Source organism: Lissotriton helveticus, chromosome 4_1 (assembly GCF_964261635.1).
Source record: "Lissotriton helveticus chromosome 4_1, aLisHel1.1, whole genome shotgun sequence".
NCBI classification, from domain to species: domain Eukaryota; kingdom Metazoa; phylum Chordata; class Amphibia; order Caudata; family Salamandridae; genus Lissotriton; species Lissotriton helveticus.
This window is the reverse complement of record NC_136063.1, coordinates 1609811510-1609818193: the sequence shown is the minus strand read 5'-3', so window position 1 is coordinate 1609818193 and position 6684 is coordinate 1609811510. Positions and strand designations below refer to the sequence as shown.

The following is a 6684-nucleotide window of genomic DNA, read 5'->3' as shown; positions in this document are numbered from 1 at the left end:
AGTTGGACAAAGAGTGGATAAGCCCCCATAGTCTCGCTTGCTCGATGCGCATGCGCATCGACAGGCGAGACCTAAAAATGACTTTAGACCCAGAGACATTAAAGAACTTCCGGCCTATATCCCTGCTTCCCGCCCCAGCAAAGATGCTTGAGACACATCTCAACCTGCATTTGACGGCTTTCTTGGAAACCTCTGGCCTCCTGGACCAGTCACAACATGGTTTCCGGAGGTTTCACAGCACGGAGTCAGCGCTCACTGTAGTGCTCAATAACATCCGCACGAAGGTCGACCAGGGCCATACCACCCTTCTGGTCCTGCTCGACCTGACAGCAGCCTTTGATACCCTGTCCCCCTCCATTCTAACATCCCGCCTCAGGGGGATAGGGGTAGAAGGCCCGACACTGAGCCTCCTGGCCTCCTTTCTTGACCAGGGGGAACAGAAGGTCAACTTGGGAGAGTTTCTATCCCCTCCCATACCTGTGCAATGTGGGGTCCCACAGGGGTCAGCCTTGAGACCCACGATATTTAACATCTATGTGGCCCCACTTGCCAGGTTAGTAAGATCTTATGGGATGGAGGTGGTATCGTACGCCGATGACACCCAGATTATGGTGTCCCTCTCCCACTCGGCTAGTACCTCCGCTGTCAGCTTCAGGAACTGCATGGAGGCAGTCTCACAGTGGATGATCTTAAATTCACTGAAGCTGAACAGAGAGAAAACCGAGGTCCTGATTTTCGGTGAAAATCAGGACATTTGGTCAAATGACTGGTGGCCATCATCCCTTGGAACCTGCCCATCACCCACGAACTCAGCACGTAACTTGGGCGTGATGAATGACCCATCACTTTCTATGACACAGCAGGTGAACAGGACTGTCGCCACTTGCTGGGGTGTTATTAGGACTCTCAGGAAAATTACCCACTACCTTTCCCTGCAAGCCCGCAAACAGATCGTGGTTGCCTTAGTCGCCTCGCGGCTGGACTACTGTAAGGCGCTATACGCCGGCGTAAATAAAGGCCTTATACAACGCCTGCAGTCTGTCCAGAACGTGGCGGCCACATTTGTGCTCGATGCCCCTAGGCTTTCGTCCACTACAGCTGCTAGGAAGAGCCTGCATTGGCTCCCGATCCAGTCCAGGATCTCTTTTAAGATCATGTGCCTGGTCTATGGGGCCCTGTCTGGCGAATGCGCTGGGGGGCGTGAGGGCTCTGCTGGCTCCATATGTCCCTTGCAGGAGCCTTCGCTCCTCCAGCAAGAACCTCCTGTAGGTGCCTCGATTTCGCAGAGCCAAATGGGGAGGAAGGGCCTTCTCCTCCTTGGCCCCTAAACGGTGGAACACCCTCCCCTCTGAATTAAAAACTCAACCGTCCATCTCGCTGTTCAGGAAGGCATTAAAGACATGGCTATTTTCCAAGGCAGATCTGTAACCTGGTCCCGGCTCCTACTCCACTCTTTCTGTTAGGTGCCTTGATGCCCACCGGGCTAAGTTTGCGCGGTACAAGATTGTTTTCATTCATTCATTCAAGGAGGCCGCTCATTTGCCTATCTCACTCTTCCTATTCAGCTCAGGTCAAGCAATAATTTGTTAAGTTTTAGGAAGCATCTATAAACCCACATCTTCTGATAACTTTTGGATTTAATTCTTTTAGAAGTTGGACACTACAAGGGGGACCCCAAGTGTCCAAAAAGAGTACAACCTCTCACTGGAGAAATGGTTCCAGGGATGGTGAGTGTAGTGCTGCGAGAGGGGTTTGTCCCAATTAATGTGGGGGGGAGAGGTTAGTGGGGTTACACTAGTTTTCCTGGGTAAAAGTAAGATGGTTCCTAAGATCCATGTGCCCTCTAATGCTACAAAGTATAGGCAATGGGTCACCATCAATGGGCAAGGTGTTGAGGCTCTGATGGACACCGGGGGCCAGCATGGCTATGGGAAGGAATCAGCTGTTGTCCCCAAGACAGGTAATCCCCGATGTATTCCACTATTTTGTGGTGGCTGACAACAGAGAGGGTCACTACCCACTTCACCGGCCCTTGATCAATTTGAATGGGGGAAGTCCAGGTCTTTTGAAAGTTGCAGTGAGCCCTGCCATGCCTGTGGACTGTTTGCTTAGTAATAAACTTGAGCACACTACCCAAAAGGAAGTGGAGCTCAAGGCTCATGTGGAGATGTTAGAGTTACCCAACTTGAAAGGTGCTACGATAAGGCCCATGGCCGCCCAGGATGAGAGTAAAAAAGGGAGGGATAATGGACCAGCCAGCTGCTAAAAATGGGAAGGAAGAGGAAATGGGACACCAGTCCCTTAATCTCCTCCCAGGGAGAGGGATGGGGCACCTGTGGGGGCCACCCCTGAGTCCACTGAGGAAGGCATTGCTCCCCTTGGTGATCTACCTGAGCTTGCTGGATGGCATGTGGAATGTGGAATGAGATTATCCCCTCCAGAGAGTCTGGAGCCAGGTCTGAGGAAGAAAGGATATTTGTGCACTTCAAAGACCCCTCTTTGAAATGACCCCCACTTCAAAGGCACATTTGGCTATAAGTACTTGGAACCAGCTACTTAACTCTGTCAAAAGAACTGCTGGGCTGCTTCAAGGACTGACACTGCTAGACTGCTGAACTGGAAGATTTGCTTTTTCTGTTGTGCTACCCTGCTGCCTGCCACTCTCTGACCATGCTGAGGAGCTCTGGACTCTGCCTTACAACTGAATTGATCTCCAAGAGCTTGTTAGCTTACCTCCTGTTGTTTGAAACTCAGGGACACCAAAGTCTCTAACCCTACTACTGTACCTGTTTTATTGGAAGTAGATGCAGTTACTTGCTGCAGCAAAATCGACGCATCTCCAGTCTGCGTGTACGAGAACGGGCACATTGACTCTTTTGCGGTAATAGAACCTAGGGCATCGCACCCTGTACTACTGCATCGCAACCAGAACCACCTTTTAGGATCCAACACATCACCCCCAATACGTGGGGAAGATCGATGCATCATCCCTCCAATGTGGATTTACTAAGTGTATCTAATACGTTAGCACAGCACTCAGAACCAATGCTTACCGACACTGATGTAAGAGACCCAATGGATCACCCGTGCGTGTCTCTTGTCCCATCTCTGGCCTGTGCTCCATCGTGGTTGGCTTGAACTTTTGACTTGGAACTGGTCCACCTTGACCAGAAAACCCCCATTAGCTCGTATTGCCTCTAAGCGCTAGAACTCTTTATTCTTTAAAAATTCATATCTTAACTTCTACTTTTTGGCTTTTGTTGATTTGGTCTTGGTTAATTTAGAAATGTATTCTCTATTTTTCTAAACTTGTGTAGAGTCTTTTTGTGGAGTTTTCATTATGTTACTGTGTGTGCGTTGCACAAATACTTTACACATTGCTTCTTTAGATAAGCCTGACTACTCTGTGCCAAGCTACCAGAGGGTGAGCACCGGTTATTTTTTTGTGTGTATTAAGTTCCCACTGGTTAGAGTGGTGGTCCCTACTTAGACTAGGTGTATACCTCTGTCAAGTAGAGACCCCCCAATTCTAACACCGTCCAATCTGGCATTTATTATATGCAGTATCATTTTTCTTTTAACAATCATAATTTTAGGACTGTGTTGGTTCATTCCTCGATAATTTGTATTTTTTAAACCGAGATGTAAGAACATTCAGATATAGCTTGGGTCTCTCGGGCTGAAGGACTGTTTGCAATGCTTTAAGCTGAACTGTGTTATTCTTTCATTTCCTTCCACAACAGAATGATGATGATGTGCTGCTTATCACCCTTATGAATATTATTGTTGTTGTGTAGTGTTTGTCTTTGTCACACCTTTCCCCAACTCCCTTTTTTATTTCATTCACCAAGCACCTAAAATTCTTCCCCTGGGCTGTGTGATTAATTGAGTAGCGACTTAATTCACACCATAAATGGATCACACACTTGGTGGGGTGGATGTTATGAAAGCGACTCCAACTCACTGTGAGATCTTCTATTACCTGAGCAGTAGCCTACACCCGCCCCTCTTAACCTCCCACGTACAAAAGGGATCCATTTTTTGATATATAACATAATTTATCAACATCATAATTCCTACCTTAGGTTGCGTAAATGCATAACCTTGTTCACATCCTGACTCTGAGTCCACCTCTTCTGGCTCGAGGATTTCATAATTTTAGTTTTATTCGCTCCCTATTGCTCAGAAGAAGTTACTTTTTCTAGTTTGTGTTATAATATCAGGTCTTCTTTGTCGTGTCATGGTCGTAGTCTGGTCTCAGTCTTTGTGATGTTATGATGTGAATATAACCCATTAACCTTTTGTTTTCTTTCATTCTAATTGTCTGTGATAGATAATCCGTTTGATTAATCATACAGTTGGAGTTCACCTAGGTGGGAGTAGACTTTGCCTGTGATGCGTTCCTTGCTACTTCTACCACCACCATTAAAAGGCACCTTAGAAATTCCTGCAGTAAGGTTTTGGAAGACTGAGAGAGTCAGCTGGCAGCCATCACTACATCTATTCAGGTAAGAGAACTATTGAGTGTAGTGAACTAGCTTAGTTAATAATTCACTAATTTCTACTGCAGATAAGTAACTTCTAGTTTATCTAGGCTGTTGAAGGCAATGACAGCATACGCCAATGGTCAATATAGTTACACAGGGAAGTAGAACAAAGGTATAACTACCTATAACTAACTGGTATACACTTCGAGAAGCATATTTTAAAAAGAACATGCTGTGCGAAAAAGCAGCAGTGCAAAGTAAAAGTAAAACACAAAAACTATTCGAGGCAGACAGTGAAAGAACAATGTTTCCCTTTACTTAAAATTCAACAATAACACCGACCGACAACAGGTATACTCTTCTCCCTCCAAAAATGTGCCCCCTCCCCAACCAATGTCCAATGAAAACTAGTCCAAAAGTACCGGTCTGGTCCCAATTTCCACCCTCTCCACCCACAACAAAAGTCCATCACATGAAACCAAAAAAAAAAATAATGGGCATCAGAAGGGGGCATAAACGATATTGGTCCATAGTCTTGACACTTCCTGCTCAAGGCTTGCACGTGAAGTTGCCAGCTGCTGGTAAAGGTGCGCCAGCTCACATAGCATGCCGCATTGGAACATGTGGTCTGGGTTGTTCAGGTGGCTCTCAGCTGCTGGCAATTTTGTGGCTAGGCTGGAAGTGCTGGCGGCTGGATGGAGGAGCTGAGGCTCGGTGCAGTGGCAGATGCTGCCTCAGGCTTCTCCTCCTCCAGAGCCAACAGTACTCTGATAGGATGACCTCCATCCTCCAGTTGCTACAGCAGGTCTGCTATCTCAAGTAAAGAGAAATTGTAAACAATGCTCTGTGCAAACACTTGTTTTTAATAATCTAGTGACACAGTAGCAGTATATTGCTGGTCCCTTAGGGATATTGGAATGACTCGATTAGATAGTGGCACAGTAGCAGTACATTGCTGGTCCCTTATGGCTATTGGAATGATGCGATTAGATTAAGTCACAGGGCAATTTTTTACCCAAACATGCCTCACATGAAAGCACTGACTGGCTCCCAGGAATTAAGCCAGAATAACACCAGTTTAAAAAAAGTTATTTTTTTTCATTTAAAGCATTTCCTGGTAAAAAATGAAACAAACACTTTGCGTGTAAAAATAAAAATTAATTACTTCATTAATCAGTAAGACTTTATGCACTAGTGACAACAAAATTTGGTAGTGGTGTTCCCTAAAAGGGGGTAACCGCACCCTTACACACGTGTTGGATGGAATAGTAATTTGGGACACACAGTTATTAAAGATATTAGTAACCTAGTCGGAGTGCTAAGGGGACCACCGTCACTCACTACCTAGGGTGACTTTAGCAAATCCAAGAGATTTGCAAAAACAAAATTGCAGAAAAGGGGTCGATTAAGCACTATCCTTTAAATGGTGTCAAAAATTGACCTATTAGTCATAGTAATTACATGTCAAAAGTGATCATAACACTGCACATTTCATCAACAAATGTTCTCCTTGAGACAGGATATTCAAGCCAAAGTTCTTTTCTATATGTTATTCCATTTAGTCAAAAACATCAGAAGAAACAGCCAACACGTGTTTCGTCGGTACACAGTCCGTACCAAGACTTTCTCAAGGCTCGGTAGATGAATAGAACAGATCCGAATCACTGACTGCCTTTTGTTCATTCAATTTATGATTGTTTAGATCTTTCACCCCAGCTCTTGGCTTAATATCCCTCTTCAGTTTGCGGATTTTCTTGTCTCGCAAGTATGACTGATGAGCATTGAGGACCTCTTTCAGAATTTAATTTTTTTCTCCATAATATCAGGTAAGTCTAGTTTTCTGATTTCACATTCAATCTGCTCTATTTCATCAAGGAGTTTAGCTCTCTTCCTCTCTGCATGCCTAATTAATAGGTCCATTATCCCATATGAGGATGATGCGATAAGAGTATCCCATTCTTGGAGAAGGTCAGTATCAAGATCTTCAAACGTTGGAAATATAATGACCCTAAGCCCTCTTGGAATTTGCTTAAGTTCAATGTACTTTTTTAAGGTGGTAAGGTCCTACCATCTGGAGAGCTCAGATTTGCGAAGTCTCTCCAATTTGATGAATAGCTGTTTTAGTCCTTGGTGTTTATTTTCAATAATAGGGGTTTTGGTGGATTGTACACCCTGTCCCATGAATATATCATTGAAT

At 45.0% G+C, this 6684-nt stretch overlaps 1 long non-coding RNA gene across 1 annotated transcript in view; it reads left to right on the top strand.

Moving 5' to 3' along the window:
• The first annotated feature begins 4200 nt into the window (after positions 1-4200).
• LOC144827616 (uncharacterized) overlaps positions 4201-6684 on the top strand; it is a 47360-nt gene continuing 44876 nt past the window's right edge. The window contains exon 1 of the long non-coding RNA XR_013610270.1: positions 4201-4508. This is a non-coding gene — a long non-coding RNA (uncharacterized LOC144827616). The remainder of the gene's footprint in view (positions 4509-6684) is intronic.